Source organism: Tachysurus vachellii, chromosome 10 (genome assembly GCF_030014155.1).
Source record: "Tachysurus vachellii isolate PV-2020 chromosome 10, HZAU_Pvac_v1, whole genome shotgun sequence".
NCBI lineage: Eukaryota > Metazoa > Chordata > Actinopteri > Siluriformes > Bagridae > Tachysurus > Tachysurus vachellii.
In genome coordinates, this window is record NC_083469.1 from 12312619 (window position 1) to 12330513 (window position 17895).

At 37.3% G+C, this 17895-nt stretch overlaps 1 protein-coding gene across 2 annotated transcripts in view; it reads left to right on the plus strand.

The window, feature by feature from the left end:
• LOC132852804 (kelch-like protein 29) overlaps positions 1-17895 on the plus strand; it is an 84409-nt gene that overhangs the window by 2255 nt on the left and 64259 nt on the right. For both annotated transcript variants that reach the window (XM_060880247.1, XM_060880248.1), the window contains exon 2: positions 782-853. The gene's annotated coding sequence lies outside the window, so the exon portion shown is untranslated. The remainder of the gene's footprint in view (positions 1-781; positions 854-17895) is intronic.

A 17895-nucleotide genomic window follows, 5' to 3' on the forward strand; every position in this document is an offset into this window, starting at 1 on the left:
GAAGCACTTGCGTCTCAGCTGTTTTCTATATTTTGTTGATGAATACCCTGCTTTAAATAATAGAGTTTGCTGTCACCTCCTTGGTGGCTTTACAGAAAAAGACGGAAATGATTAAAAGCTTGTTGACAGCCCTTCAGCACAAAAAGGGATTTAATTGGCTAATGCCTTTGCTGATAGGGACAGAAAAGCCTTTAGGGTTCAGTAATTGTTGTGGATTTGCAGGTTCTGCACCGTCTAATGGATGTCCCGTCTATGAATAGTTCATTCCTGAGAACAGCGCAAAAAGCAGAGGCTGTGCATTCACTGCTGTTCCCATAGTAATGAGTGTCTAAATCGGATTGTGACTCGAAGCGTTCAGGACATCATGACTTTATTTAGGAGAGCAAGGTCAAGATTTTTGCATTTTTTTCATTTAGTAAAATGAGTCTATAATTAGTGTTAGCTACATTCCAACCAGTAAATCAGTTAAGCTAGTTTGCTTGTACTGTAGGTTAATAAGTATTTAAATATATTAAATTGTAATTGAACATTTTTTTTATTTTGAGTATATACTTGGATATTCCAAAAAGTTATTTCTGAATAGTCTTATTCTTTTTTTTATATATAATTGTTGATCCTTTTGGGATTTTTGAGGGGTCAGGTTTTCGTTTTTTTATGAGGAAAAATGTTTTGTTCAACTGAGAACTTGGACATGTATATCATGAATTTAATATATAATATTACTTTTATATAATATTATATAATATAATATAACAAAATATTACTACTTTGTCTTCAACAGGAGCTGTGCGCTTTGGTGAAAAGAAAAAAAACACTGCTGACTGTAATGTGCATCCATCAGAGACCCTGCGTGGTAAGCGACTTTGGATTAGTTTATCATTTTGTATTACATTTACAGCATTTGGCAGACACCCATATGCAGTCTAACATACATTTTTCATTTTATACAACTGAGGGTTTCTTGCTCAGGGGCAGCTTGGTGGACTCACAACCTTCTGATCTGTAGTCCAATGCCTTAACCACTGAGCTACCACATCCCACGTTATGTCATAAGATGTTATCTACGCGTTTATTGCTAAAAGGTCCAAAAAGATATTTTTTGACAATCTGATCCCTTCTGATAAAAGAGTGCTCGGGCTTTACAGTCGAACGAACATCATTGTGTTCATACGCTTTGAAGTCAGTTTGAAAACGGCTGTGTTTGAGCTTTTTTCTGACTATCGCTATGTGTCTGACAGCTCGGGTCACAGGGCAGATTTTATAGTATGAAAGCTGGATGGCGTGTCTGACTGGGCTGATGTGAGCTGGGCCGTTTGTGTTGGAGAGATATCATTCTAGGATCCCTGCTGTGATGCTGTCTCGCACATGGGGTGCCTGCTCTTTTGCCTCTTAGCTCAAGACAGCTTAATCGCCATGTGTCAAGGTGTAAAGATGCAGATTACAGGGAAAATTCACAGAAAGGGAATAAATATCTGTTTGCACTAAATATCTCTTTTTGGGCTAAAGCTAGGTCTTTACAAAGTCAGTGAAAGTAGATCATTATTAAAGGACAATTCCTGCATTAAGCAGGGTTTAATATAATGTGGTGTATTCTGGCAGAATTTGCACTTGAATATTCATCATATTGTCATCCAGTAAGGACTTGGTTGGTCAATAAAGTGCGTTCGCATTATTCCCAGATACAATGATCATGTACAATGTTTATAAGGAAAGAATTAGTAGGAAGAAATATTTGGTTGAAAAAGTATCAAAGAAAAAACATGCGAAAAATGTTACAAGAATATTTTTTACAAACATAAAAAAGTTTTATTTATTTATTTATTTATTTATTTATTTATTTTATTACTTTTTCCCAGAATCTAATTTGCAAAAAAAAAAAAAATAATAATAAATTTCTTAGTCACTAAATTAATGAAAGCAGTTGGCTTTGAGCGAGATCTGAAAGCAGTTATACTGGAATATCACACACAAACAGTGTCAAGAAAAACTGCGCTTTTCGATGTTCTTCATACAAAACACATGCAATCATAAGTGATTTCATTTCCCTCTCAGGCTCTAAAGATCCTAGTATTAGCTGTAAAGCATACATACTGTATACAGGGTGTGCTACAAGGGCATAGATTTAGATTGTTCTGCTAAAATACCAATCATTTCTCAATTCATGAAACATTAATTAATTCACTTATATCTGTATTTTGGTTACTATTTACTATTTTCAGTCACTTTAACAAAAATGCTAAAATGTAGGGTGTTTAAAAATGTTCAAGTGGAAGCGTTGGTCAATTTATATTGCTTTATTTCTCAAAGCGAATTTGTCGTTCGGCTGAAGTCGAGTAAATTATAAATGACATTTTTAGAGTAAGCTCGATAACCTCATACAACTACCATGGATGCCAATATTTCTCATTTATAGTCGATTGCTATGTGATTGTGTTATTATTATGTATTTACATGCATATGGTGGATGAGTAATGAATCACTACTGAATATCACATGTTATATAATAATTTAAGTAAAGCAAAGTACTAAAGAAGTGTTTGTTCTGCTGCGTGTCTAATCACATACTTTTGTCATAGTTGTTTCCATTGTAAAGTGTCAGATCAAAATGAGCAGGGGGAATTTTCTCACCAGTCTAACTGTACGGCTGCGGGCTAAAGGTTAATTGCTTTTTGCTAATGTTATTGAGGCGCATAAAAGTGGGCCAAGTTCACAGCTTGAGAAAGTGGCTTTTCTGAAGACTGCTATAGCTAACTCAATTCATTACCAGACCACGACGATGTTTTTCTCTTCACGTCAGCACAAAATTCACATCACGTCCTGTAAAAGCTTTTGCTGAAAATCTGTCATTCTGGGCAGTGACAGTGGTTCGGATTCGCTACAGTACACATCCATACATTTACTTAGTGCAGACGTGTTTCAGGATATTTGTTATATTTCTGCATTTGTTCGCATTGCCAAGTCATGGGACTCTGAAGCATGTTGTTACACTTGATCAAGGATCTGTGCCAAGGACTTGTGTTGACACACTGTAGTCTTACGCTCTCTACCTCCTCTGATGATGTATTTTTCTGGAGTGACATTTACAGTTACTCTTCTGGTGTTTATTTCTCTTAGCATCACCTGAATCACAACAGGCTGCCCTGAGGGGTTTTTACTCCTCGACATGTCCTTCCTAAGGACTATTTCATGGAGAGTCTGGAGCATAAAATATATATTTATTATTTTGCTTGTGCAACAAGAGTAGTACACGTTAGGCAGCAATATTTAAGACTTTTTAATCAAGATCTGTTTGATAAAACAGTACTTGTGCTAGGCAATATTACAAAATAATAAAATATTTTGAAGGGAAAGAATGAGGAATAAATAATAATGAAGGGGAAAATAAGGAAAGAACCGAGCCCCAGCCCTCAGTTAGTCATTAAGAGCATATGTTGTAGCAGTTTATACAGGCATTTGAGAATAATTGGGTCTAGTGTTTGATGCATGTGGCAAGGACGTACGCCCTGCACATCAATAAATGATATAAATATACTGTCTATGGAATCTTGTTAAAGTATGAGATAGAGGTTGTTATGATTTATGGAATTTCTGTTTAAAGCCTCTGAGTGTGTAGTTTTTGAAAAATGTTTTCAAGTTTCAAAAACAACATTCCATCTGCGAGCCTGGTTTGTTCACATGGCGTGATTTCCAATATAAAACTATTTGCTTATGAGCTACACAATGACTGATTATGTTTATGGCATTAATTTTTTAATTTGCAGAAAGAGGTGGTCGATTAGGACACAGAATGTAGCTACATGTAGAAAAGGCTGAAAGTCACTGACAAGTGCTACTTACTGTACATTTCTCAAATTTGGACTAACGGTGTGTGTCAAGTTCGATGCGGACATTTCAAAGCAGTCACATGTACATCTTTTGTGTCAGGAAATTTTGATAGATTGCTGTTATATAGATTTACATAGGAGGTCCATGAAGAAACTTGAATTGTATATGAGAATGACAGGAGAGCAGGAAAAATTTGAGGTCAGTTAAATTGACAGGCTTTAGACTGGGTGTGGTTTGATCTAACTGCGAAACACTTAAAATACGTTTTTTTCCACAATTTAATCTGTTCTTAAACATAGAGTAGTACACTCGCTCACTTTCTACCGCTTATCCGAACTACCTCGGGGAGCCTGTGCCTATCTCAGGCGTCATCGGGCATCAAGGCAGGATACACCCTGGACGGAGTGCCAACCCATCGCAGGGCACACACACACTCTCATTCACTCACACACTATGGACAATTTTCCAGAAATGCCAATCAACCTACCAGAATCAGAATCAGAATCAGAATCAGAAAGGTCTTTATTGCCAAGTATGTTTCCACATACAAGGAATTTTTTCTAGTACAGGAGCTCCACAGTGTAAACATGTAGCAATGGTAAGACATGAACATATAATAATAGACAGTTTTATGTGCAAATTGTAATATAAGTGTGCAAATTAAAGTAAAGATGTGCAAATTCAAATATAGATGTGCAAAATAAAATATAAATGCATACCATGCGTACCATGCATGTCTTTGGACCGGGGGAGGAAACCAGAGTACCCGGAGGAAACCCCCAAGGCACGGGGAGAACATGCAAACTCCACACACACAAGGCGGAGGCGGGAATCGAACCCCCAACCCTGGAGGTGTGAGGCAAACGTGCTAACCACTAAGCCACCGTGCCCCCTAGAGTAGTACAAATTTTCTTTTTATATGTGCAAAAAACGATCAAATTATAACCAGGAATAATGACAGTACAGCATAAATCAGCAAACCAGTACCAGAATTGCCACAAAGACCACAAAGAATTCATCAGTTTTCCTATAATGCTCTGTAAAGCACATGAAATATGCTTGTAATTTCTGCACTTCAAGTTTAAACTTAACTTTTAAACTTCCAGACGTTGTGTTTCCAAATCAAATCCCCTACTTTAGCCACAGCTGTCTGCTCTCGTTCAATATAGTTAAGAAAGATGTTGACTAATGAGGTGCAAACAGATTTCAACCATGGTTGAACTGAATGATTAGGTTGGTTGAACGATTCGATTTTTATGGACAGCAAACAGTCTGTTAAAACAATCAGGACCTGAATTGCACAGTAATATATGTAAATTCAATGCAAATTCATACGTTTTACTGTCCATATAGCTGCGCCGATGCTGCTGCTCCCATTAGATCCCCTGTTGTAAATGTCTGCTTCAGTCTTCACTGATGACTGCGTCTGTTTGTCAGGAGGCCGATTATATTACATCGTTTCATGTTCATGCTTATACACTTGACTGTGTGGCTGATGTTGGCTTGGCTGCAGCATTGTATTAAATTAGTCGACTGTGTTTTACACATACAGCAGTCACAGCAGGGCTGTATGTCACCAGCACCTTGGGTTTTTTATTTCATTTCATTTTTATGGCTGGAAGTCAGATAGAAACCTTTTTAAAATTAATAGACATTGTCTCTCTTCAGATGACTTTCTTCTTCAATTCAAAATTGAAATGGGACACGAGAAAAACACAAGAGCGTCCTGACACGCTGGCTTTGTTCATCTCAATATCTCAATATATCTGAAAATATAGAATGTTTTCTGTGACTTGTGCCTGCTGTGTTTGTCCTTCAATTTCAGACAACATGGATTTTGTGATATCCATGTGTCATATACACTATTAACACTACACTATACTCTTATACTTAAGCATTCTAAATAATTGTTTAATTTGTTGGATGAAATGATGAGCGCCGTACTCTAGATGTGTAAAAGTGAAAACTCATTCGGGAGGCATTCGGTTATTTGAACCATCTGTACGCCTCGTGAATTAATTAAAAACCTTTCCAAATTGTCATCTCAGGCTTGGGATCTGTGCTAACCACTTTACAGACGAAGCCATCCAACGTTGGATGCGTAAAATCCGAAGGTTCAGCACCTTTTCGTTCGTTCTCAGATGCGCTGATGCGCGTCTTTTGCTGGAGGTTTGTTTTCAGCTCTCTAATTTGGATCACTGCTTCCTGGAATCAGACTTCAGTGTGCTTGTCATACATACGTGTGTTTGATATTTCTGTTAATTGAGCTTAGCTGTACTTCTAGAGATGCATATTTCACTCTGATATACTTCCGCAAAACCTCAACGCTACAGTTGATGGTTCAGATTTAAATTGCAAGTCAGGGAGACAATATTTGTATGGAAAGACATACAGGGCAGTAGAGGGCTGTCCTTAATTCATAATCCTTTGCATAATCTGCCCTAGATTTTTAAGGTTAAATCAGTGACAGTATAAATGTTTTCGTCAGCTAGTATTATGCCCAAATAGTAATGACACCAATTTTGTAGTGACAGCATTCCTGGCTTGTGATTGCTCAGTGTTTCAGAGATGTTATGAGAATAATATAACTTTATTATGCACATTAATTTGACTGTTGTAGGTTCTAAGAAGCAGAAATCTCAACAAGAGCTTGTCTTTTAGCTAACAGCTGATGCCTATTAACGCAGCAGTGCCTGTGCAAACTGCTGTCATTACCGCTTTTATACTTTTATTAGCAGTTTTTTAAAATCTTTTAATAGTAATTGAAAGGTTGGATGATTAGTGGTTCAGTAAGACTGAACCTATAATGAGTCAGTGAGCTCCTTTCTCTGATTACCACCATGAGTATGGCTCAGGGCTGTAATTGCATTTCAGCGTAGCACGACTGCAACACACTGATGCAAGTGAAATGCAACACAACAGGGATTTATATTCATTTGAGTAATCCCTTTGCTGGTTCTTGTTTTTTTTACTGAAGTGATCAAAAGCCATAAGCAGTGCAACAAAGGTTTGTTTTTGCTTCGAGCAGCACTAAAATTTGTGTATTCTATTGCACTTTGCAATTTTTTTTTCCAGTGTGATTACTTTTTGTTCTGGCATGGAATTTTTTCCACAACACAGCCACCAGAACAGCTTCAGTGTACCTTGGTATTGATTCTACACATCTCTAGTACACACATCAGTATACTGCGAACTGTACTTAAACACCATTCTTTCAGCAGTGCTGGTGTTCTTAGGATGGTGGTGCAGAGTGCTGTCTAACACGCCAGTCAAAAAATCTCTTCAATTACGTTGAGATCTGGTGATCGTGAAGTCCGTAGCATATAAATTATACTATTTTCATACTCATCAGTTCTTCCAGTGAGTCCTGTTCACCTGTCGACATGGTAGAGTCATTTTGCAAGAGACTCCTCCTATCAGGATAGAACTGTTTCAAGTCAAGTCAAGTCAAGAAGCTTTTATTGCCATTTCAACCATATATAGCTGGTACAGTACATAGTGAAATGAGACTACATTTCTCCAGGATCATGGTGCTACATAGAACAACACAGAGCTACAACAAACAACACACAGCTAACTACTTATAATAAGCTAGTCCTAGCCACATAAAGTGTATCTGTGCAACCTGGTGCAAACAGTGCCAGACAAAAAAACAATGCAAACAAACGATACAAAACATCACAAGATATTAAACAAAAGACAAAACACAGAAGCAGCTGACTAACCTATAATGATAAAGGGATTAGTCAGCATAACTTGATTGATTTCACGTTTTACTGTATAACTTTTTAGCTGTGAAAGTCCTTAAATGTATTTAAATGTATTTATTTTTTAGGTCCTCTTGTGGTCAGTTTAAAACAAAGGAGATTACGGGATGGTTTTAAGACAGATATGTATATAATACAGATATATATATAAATACTAAATACTGCACAGATTATATGTTAATGCTTTTCACTTTCACATGGTACTATTTGTCTTGGAAATTAGCTGGTAGGTGAATTAATATGCTTTAACATGTTTTATCATGAGATCAAAAATCAAAAGCAGGAGACATGCTATCCAGCGTAGTGAGTACTGGAGCTGATCTGGCAGCAGAACAAAGCCTGGGCTGTGGTCTTGTCTCTCCTGATTACTCTCTATGTGCTTAAGTGGTTACGGCAGGGCAGCTGCAGGATTGGCACTGTTTCAAAAGTTTCCAGCTGATCAGAATTGCCAGGTGTGAGTTCACGGTTGTGATCTGTGTTGTCACAAACGGAGCCATCAAACTGAGGTACTGCTCGAACGTGCCATTGTTTAGCTCTTTGCCTACAGGTATTTGTCTTCTTTTTCCATCTTTTGAAAGTGGCACTGACTGTTAAACCTGTGTGAATCCCCACAGCTGTGGTTTCATCTTAGATTCTTGTTTCAAGCTTCTGAAAAAACATGACCTGGTTTCTTGACTTTTTACCATTCCTGTATCATCCCTGGTCATCATGATGTAATTTTCCCCCGGATTCGATTTTGCAATAAAGTCAAGAACCGACAGAGAGTTTGAAGCACAAATGTTTAAATATATCTTCAGGGTGTCATGTTTCTGATGCATGGGACGGAGTCGGTGCGCAGGTGTGAGCCTCTCAGAGTGGATCAGTGTCAGACCGGGCTGCTGGTGCATCTGCTGCCCTGCACGCTCATCCTGACCTGCGCATGAAAAAAGAGTTTTTACGAGCACTCGGATCAGATTACAGTCAGAGAGCACGGCTCCGGCACGCGTTAACCATAATGTGTCTTATGTAAATCACTAACATTGACTCCAACCTGTATATTAATACACTTACAGTACAAGCTGCACTGGCAACTTCTCAGATACACCGTGTTTTTGGGAATTTCTACCAACCTTCTGCTTTTACTTACTTGGGAGCTCTTCACATGGAATAACCTGATTTGCATATGGCAATAGATGTTAAAGTGCTTAGCTTCACTATTAAAAAATATTTATTTATTTATACTATATATATATACTATATATATATATTTATACTATAATATATATTTATTTATTCTATTTGTCATGCTGCACATGCGAACACAAATCAGTTGGAACAAGTGAACAGTTTCAGATTTACATTTACAGCTTTTAGCAGATTGCCTAATCTACTGTGACTTACAGACTGCTTCGTGATACCTTTCCGAAACATATTCTCATGTTAGCTCAATAGGTCTGAGAATGCCACTGAGCTAAAACCCTGTTAATGGAAGGTTAGCGCAAGGTTAGTGCGGCATCTAATAAAGAAAATATAAAGTCAAGGGATTTAAAAAAAGGATTTTATCTTATATGTATATATATATATATATATATATATATATATATATATATATATATATATATATATATATATATATATAATTGTAAGATACTTTTTAATGTATATACACACGCACACACACGTGTATAAATTTTTAGTGCTTATATATTTATACACACATTTACTGAACTGCTATATGTTAAGTTTTAAAATTTTGCAAAATCTTTTTTTTTTTCAAACTGTTATTGCAGTAGGTGTTCAGTATCCTGTTATGTTCCTATATGTCAGATGTTATTGTAGCACAGCAGAATCTCTTTGCTGACTAGGGTATTGATTAAAGCTGACACAGTGATAATAAGGTTTTTTTGGCCAGCCATCTGGACAGGTGTTGCTGACTGTATACTGCTGGCCAAAGAGCCACGTCCACCCTCTTCCCTCCTCCTGCTAGGGCTATCTTTATATCTTGCTTTCTCGTGTTCTAAGAAGGGCATGCTATTTTCTTATGATATAATCTGCCTACTATTATTGTCATAGCTTATTTTAAAATACAAGCTAATCAATTTAGATTATGAGCCATGTGATGAAGGATAAGGAAACATTTAATAAGAAAAAGCATCACAAATTAATAAATTACCACCAAGAGCCAGGAAAGAGTATAATCATTTTTAATGTTCATTTTGATTTAATCCATTAAACTCCCACTTTCTCACTTCCATAACTGCGCGTCTTTCCTATTAGTTTCACCCTAGTTAATGAATAATTCACAATATGCTTTAATATTTTTTAAGATGAATAGTAATAAGACAGGGGTTTAATATATATTAATTAGTTTATGCCTAGGCTTTTCCTGTGTGTTGTAGGTATCAGGAGGGGGGCACATCTACGTCCCTTACGATACGTTCAACAGACTGCATAAATAAACGAAGTCCTAAAATAATGCTTATGTTACAGTACATGTGGTGTAATAAGCCTGGAAACGTAATCATGCCCACACTTCCTCTTCTAAAAAAGGTTGATCATCTTGATCTCAAATCAGAAGCTAGCTATCCTAAGCATAGCCAGAAATACCATATAATACCATTACATCTGCACCGACATCAAGCAAAACATGAAGAAAATAAGAAGGCAATCTCTCTCTCTCTGTCTGTCTCTCTCGCTCTCTGTCTCTCTCTCTCTATGTCTCTCTCTCTCTTTCTCTCTCTCTCTCCCTCCTCCATTTCCTGGATAATCCAATCTGTGTAAATAAATCAGTGTAGCATAGCTATAGATATAAGACTCTACTTTGTATAGAGAAGAAAGATGTTTGAGCTACAGATAACTGTGATCTTCGACATGCACCCTTGAGAGTCACACCAGCAGAGTTGCCAGGGTTGTTTTGTATGCCAAGTGAAAGTATATATAGCTTTGAATCAAGGTTGTGGGTGAAAAAGTAAATTGACTGAAACATGGAGAACAAAAAGAAAACGTGTCCCCGTTTTTTTCCAGTGGCAGAATTTTTGGTATGTTCAGGTCTTTAATGTGTGGTTGGGTTGGAAATGCTGCTGAGACTTGGCAAACTTACAATTTGTTTCATTTTGTTACATTTTAACCACAGATTTTGTTTAATTTTATACTTATTATTAGTGTTATATGGGTCTTATTATTAAATATCATTTGTTGTACTTCTGTGGAGATACCACTGTATCATATCATCCATCCATCATCTAAACCGCTTATGGACACACATACAATATAGAGATGCCTGTTAGCCTCCAGCACAGGTCTTAGGACTGGGGAGGAATTCTGAATACCCAGAGGAAACCACTAAAGCACAAGGAGAACATGCAAACTCCATGCACACAGGAATCAAATTCTCGACGTACAAGGCAGATGAGCCAACCACTAAACCACCATGCACCATTGTGACTGGCCTTATCTGCATTAAAAAGTGTACAGCTAATGCACTTCCAGACAGACAACTTCCTAAGGGTCTGAGGTGTATTTTAACAACCGTATTAGACTCACCACTTCAGCATGTGTTCGCTTTGTGTACTTGTTTCATGGACATGTCCTGGTGTCACTGTTCCATTATTTGGAGACCTGATTTAATATGAAACGTTATTTTTTCTGCTCACTTGTATTCATTTGCTTATGTTTGTGAAAACTTCTTTAATTATTGTACGTGACTTTTGTGTGTGACAGCTACATGGTCCCCTGGTGAATCCTGAGCTCAGGTTCCTGTCTGTGTGGAGATTCCATGTTTATGCTTCTTCCAGGATCTCTGGTTCCTTTCCACCTCCAAAAACAAGGCAATAGGTGAATTGTGACTATTCTACATGGTCTCTAGGCAGAAATAAGTGTCTGTGTGTGTTGGTGTGGGGATTTGTATAGTGCACTGTAATGGAGTAGCAGCCTATATAGGGTATATTCCCTCCATGAGCCCAGTGTTTCTGGAATAGGTTCTTGCTCATGCTGACCAGGAGTGATGACCCATTAAGAAGCATAACAGATTTATTTGTGCATTAATATGTTATACAGTTTGATACAATCATGTTTTAATGAGATCCCTTCATAGAAGTGTATGTACAGTAGTACAAACTTTATCGTTATACAATTCTGACTCCATGCAAAGATATCCGGGGTAAATGGTGTATTAGTTTTCAGTTTTGCTGTCAAAATGTTTTTTTCGACTTCATCTACCGAAAGTATCTCTGAGGCCTTGTAAATGTGTAGATGTAAATTATTCATGTAAATTTCAGAAACAATGAGCCTTACCTAATTTGAGTGCTTATTTGGATTGGGAACGTACAAATTCACAACTGCCCTCTTTAACAGTATGTGAAGATCCACAAAACTATACTTATGACTCTGTTGAAGCTCAAGTAGAATTTGTTGAACTTTTTTTAATTGCCATTTAAATCTGAACCTCCGTGTTGATGAATATTTAAATTCTTTGCACACTTGTGCTCTGAGCAGTGCGGCCTCTTCAATTACTCTACAGTTGAAACAATTCCCCTGAAATATTCAGTAGTCATTTAAGTTAAACCTTCAGCCTGTAGAACCCTGACATAGTTTGTGATACGCTTTTCTAATTTCTTTTCATTGAGCATTCAGCTTGTCTGGTGCCTCTGAATGTCCCCATTAGTGTATGTGACCCTGTTGACCTTACTGTGTGCAGCTCACTGCCAAGTTAAGCAGAGGTGGATTAAAAAAAAGGAATCGTGTTCGTACATAAAGTCTTTATCTGCCACATATTAGCCACGTGTTTATCCCCCAGAATAGTCTTGCAGATCTAATTTTCTGCTGGCTAGTATAAAAGGTGAAAAAGATTAGAAGCTATTTAAAAGGTGTTGTGTTCTTGATCTTATCATGTGCAGAAGTAAATTAAGGTTTCGAGGTTTTCCAGGTTTAACGGACCAACTTCTTTTCTCCCTTCTTTTAAATTTCTCCTAAAAAAAACTCCTGTGTGCTCTGTATTCTGCTCTGTTTTGCCTGCCTGTTTGTTTGTCTTGGTTTAGTAAAAGCCTAAAACTGCACTTGGATCCTCATTCGCCTTTGTACCACACCGTAAGAGAACGACCAACCACATGGATCCAGCAGAAATCTTGTTTTGTTTATGTCAGGGGGATTCCCCAATTGAGGAATATACAGAGGTGTTCCTGGACCTGTGCAATCAGGTGGATTTTGGGGAGAGGGCCCTCAAGGACCTGTTCCGGCATGGTTTGGAGGACGGGCTGCGCTACCTAGTGCCATTGGGCCGAGAGGTGGGACAAAGGCGAATGAGGATCCAAGTGCAGTTTTAGACTTTTACTAAACCAAGACAAACAAACAGGCAGGCAAAACAGAGCAGAATACAGAGCACACAGGAGACGGGAACATTAACACCAACATACAATAACAACCAACACCAGGGAAGTGAACAAACAGAGTATATATAGCTGACAGGAACCAATGACAAAGCGGAACTAATTAGAGACAAAGACAACACACCTGAAGGAGAGAAGGAGTACAATTAATGTCCATGGAAACCAAAGAGTGGGCGGAGCAAACAATTAACAACCGGGAAAGACAGCAGACAGAAACAGGACAGAAACACAGACAGACTCATTACACGTAGGTGGCTTAAGCTGTAATCGTGTAATCAGGAATTTTTAATGTTTTAAGCAGTGTCCTCCAAAATTATTGGAACCTTCCAATGCAATAAAACAAGCATTTCACAGAATTTGTGTAGTTCATACTCTAACAAAAAAAGGACTTTTGCTCTGATATTTTACGTCATACATTTTTTTTATGACAAAAACATATATGGTAGTAGTATCGCAACCCCGATGAATATTTCAAAATAAATCTCGTTTTTAATATACTGAAATATGCACTTAGCAATTCTCAACCACGTTAATTATGAAGATTAATGTACAAGTGTTTTTGTTTTCTTGTGTTTGAGATCCTTTTAAGTTTAAACTTAAACAATCACTTGCATGCTAGTTTTTTTATAGTGATTTTGCTGGTATCTTTAAAGGGTGCCAATAATTCTGGAGGACACTATGTTTATATTGGCGCTAATATCGGGCTACAGCATGGTGTTGACCTGGAACAAGACTCATAGATTGATTGAAATGAAAAACTGCCCTCAAATCTAAGTAGCTCAGAGACAGAAGCATCATGTCGGTGTGTGGAAAACAGAAGGAAGTGGGTTAATTGATGTAGCTCATCTGTGAGTGTGCTGCTATCTTTAAATCTCAGAGGACTGACTATGTAGACTATGAGAGAGGTCACTCTAAGTGCAGCACACTTGTTTCTCACGTCTTCAGGGAGGCTGCTGATGCTTTCTGCCCACAGCCTACTGGCACCCATACATTACTAATGAAGCGTAACTTTATAAAAAAAGTGGCTCAGCACAGATAAACCTGACTATGTAGTAAAGCGCAGTGGGGTTAATATTGTAACTCTGTCCGATCAACCACTTCATATAACACCAAGACACAAACGAGCGTGTTCCCGTAAAGAGGCTTACTGTTGAATATATTTTCAGTTGATTTTCCTCAAGGCTGAGATGCACAGACAGTTTCGACTTTTTCCTGGGCAGCACTCAAGTCTATGATCAGTGTGTTTTTACCAAATATACGTCTTTCTTATGCCTTCTTACAGTATGTCTTTCTTATGCCTCTTACGTCTTTAATATGTCTCACATTGAGGGAAAAAATGGTTTCTTTAATTCATTGTGGTTTGTAAGACGATGCTGCTGATTGCACACGATGGTGCTGATTGACTTTCCTGGTGGACTGAAGCATGTCCACTGAGTGAAATCATCTGTGCGGGTTGATGACGACATGCGATTAAGTGTGTGCAGCATTATATACTGCAAAATAAAATGAGCTATGTAGAGTATCCCCTGTCCTTCCTATTAAAACCTGCTGCAGGCTTGGTAAGCTTTTTCTCCAGCCCTGTTAAATATAATGACTGCCTAAAGAGAAGCACAGAGTTTTTGGCACCATTTGGAAAAATTGCAAAATATAAGTATTTTACCTATTTCCCTATTTATATATAAAACCAGTGTAACATTTTTATTATATATTATCTGGCAAAATTACTGATGCCTTCAGCTATCCATGAAAAATATCTATAAATGGCTCTTCCTTCTGTACAAGAAAATTAAAAACTGTAGTAAAAAAAAATAGGAACGGGAAGCAGGATCATTCTGATCTTAGTTATTTATGTTCATTTCCATGAAAGTGCCAGTAATTTTATAAGGCATTATTATTAATGACAGAGCTCTGAATTGAAATATGAGAAATGAGGTCATTAAATTAAATGTTATATTAGTTTAATTTTCCTGCTGAGAACAGGCAAGAAATCATAATGATTTTAAAGTTATTGTAAGATACTAACCAGTCACTTTATTAGGTACATGATAATTTATTCAGTTATATATATATATAATCATGTAGATACAGTACCCGATGGGCTGGTTTGAGTATTTCAAACTGTTGATGACTTGGAAATTTCATACACAATAGGACAGGATGATGTGAAAAACAAACACAACAATTAAAAAATCCATTAAGCAGCATTACAACAGGTTGCCTTGTTTATGAGAGAGTTTACAAGAGATGTTTTTAGTTGACATGAAGGCTACTGTGACTCAGATAACCACTCGTTACAACTGTTGTGAACAAAAAAGCAACTCAATACAGGCAACACATCGAAGGATCGAGTTGAATGAATTACAACTAAGCAAGCCACATTGCATTTCATGGCGGTCAGCCAAGAACAAAGAAATATGAGGCTACACTGGGCACAGATGCAGGTTAAGACGGCCAGGTTACCGTTTCGTTTTTTATTTGTATTTTTTTTAACAATTTTGAGGGTTGGCACTCCGTCCTGCCTTGATGCCCGATGACACCTGAGAGAGGCATAGGCTCCCCGTGACCCGAGGTAGTCCGGATAAGCGGTAGAAAATGTAGCATCAGATTCATGTTCTTGTCTGACACTTGAAGCCGGTGTGGTATATTGTCACCTTTGCTAAGCAGATGTTTTAAGTGTTTCACACCATTGTGTGTAAACTCTAGAGATTGTTGTATGTGAAAGTCAGAGAAAATCTTCAGTTTCTGTGGTATACAGTACAAACAAGCCGTCTGGTTCCAGCATCCATGGCACGGTCACTGAGCTCATCAACATTTTCCCCCATTCTGGTGTTTGATGTGAACATTAACTGAAGCTCTCGAGCTCACTAGATCTACAAAATTTTCTGTGCTGCGCGGCATTGCTACCACTTGATTGACTGATTCGATAATTGCATGAATGAGCTGGAGTATGGGTGTTCCAAGAGAAATGGCTCTCGAGTATGTCAGATTGAGTATTAGATTTTGGATAGTTTATAAGGGCACAAAATGGGCCTATTATAAATTATTTACCGAGTTACTATTATCCACATTTGGTGGTGTACGGAGTGGCTGAAGAATTAATTGGTCTAGGAGGAGCACTGGAGACTTATGAACTCTTAGTAATTAATTGAGCGCTTGGCAGAGTGTGCTTGGTATGTGGGTGCGGAGAAACCATTATCACCTTCTGTTTGAAAGGAAGCTGAATGTAATGTTTAGTTGCCTTTGGGTGTTTTATTAATAGAGATCAATGAATGCACGCTCTCTGTGACGTTGTGTAGGACTTGAGCTACTACGTTTTAGCTCGGAACCTGTATTAGCACAGAGCGTGGGGCTCCATGTAAAGAGCCTTAAAAGATAATTACAGTCGACTTTGGCATTGAATATTACAATGAAAAAGCAATGATGTTCAAAATGATATATGATACTAGAAATATTTATATATGATTTTACACAAATGCTCAGACCTCTAGTGAATGAAAAATATGATAAAATATGGTCTGAGAAACATGTCAGAAATCAATCTCTTTTAATCCAAATGCTAAATAAATAAAACTACAACAGAAATTACAGCAATCAATTTTTTTCTTCTGTTGTGTAACATTTCATAGTAGATTTCTCGAAGTAAGGATCAACTTGATATGATGATCAATAATTATCTATGATTATACAATTTAGCTGCAAAAGCTAGATATTTAACTGCTTTTGTAGTTATTTGCCGGCTTAAATGACTGTATTGTGCATTGTGTATTGTGAACTTCATTGCGTTTAATCCAATCTTCTGTAGGAGCTTTTCACTATTGGAGCGCTTAGTGCCATACAGGCATCTCTCACAAGAACTGATCGAGATCAGAAGATTTTAACACCAAGCAGGACCAACAAGATCTGACCTTTGGCTGGATGTTAAGGACCTGCAAGTACAAGTGCTTTTTTTCCTCCGATGATTATACGAGTGCCTGGAAACCATCACTGATCATTTAGTAATTAGGCAAATTAACCGTTTTATGTATGGAAACAGATCATTTAATATAGTACATATTCATTAGCATTTTTCACATCTATTTACAGTCAGCATTCAAATGATTGGCATCCATGGTAAAGATGAAAAAAATGCCCAACATCTGCTCTGGGTAAGATAATAAATAAATAAAGTAGATTATTTTAGGCATCATGTGAATCGTCATTTCTTGAAGTTGATCAGCTGGAAGTAGATCTCATCTATGGGATGAGCTGAACAAACATGTATGATCCATGAGGATCCCACCTCAAAATTAACAGGACTGTTGTTAAAGTCTTCAGGTCTTATAGTATATATATATATATATATATATATATATATATATATATATATATATATATATATATATATATATATATATCGACATGCTTCAGGGGTTTCGTAAGTTAATTGGCAGTATGCATGTGCGATTTTGCCCTGTAATGGATCAGCACCTTTTCCAGGGTGTCTGCTGCATTGTGCCCTCACAGGTCTGGGATAGACTCCAGTTTTTCAATGTCTCTTTAAAGCATAAGCAGCACAGTGGATGAAAGAAACTGAACAATGTTCCCATTAATATTTTAGCTTTTTTAAGTGTTTAAGTGGTTATACATTACACAAAGGCCAAATTCCCTTCTTCATGCCCATGGGGAAAAATAGGTAATACACAAAAAATCATGAGGGATTTATAAATTTAGGTACATGTGCTGTAATAAACCTGTCTGAAAATGGAGGAAGATGGCAACATTTTAGGGTCACCAAGTCTCTATGCCAACTTAGGAATGCAGGAAGAACCCTTATTTTCAACTCAGCACAACATATGTGCCCGTAGTGTCACTAAATACTACCGTATATAGTAGTATATAATATATAGTACATTATAATGTACTATAATGTTTTGGAAACAAACCCTGAAGGTGGGTTTGGT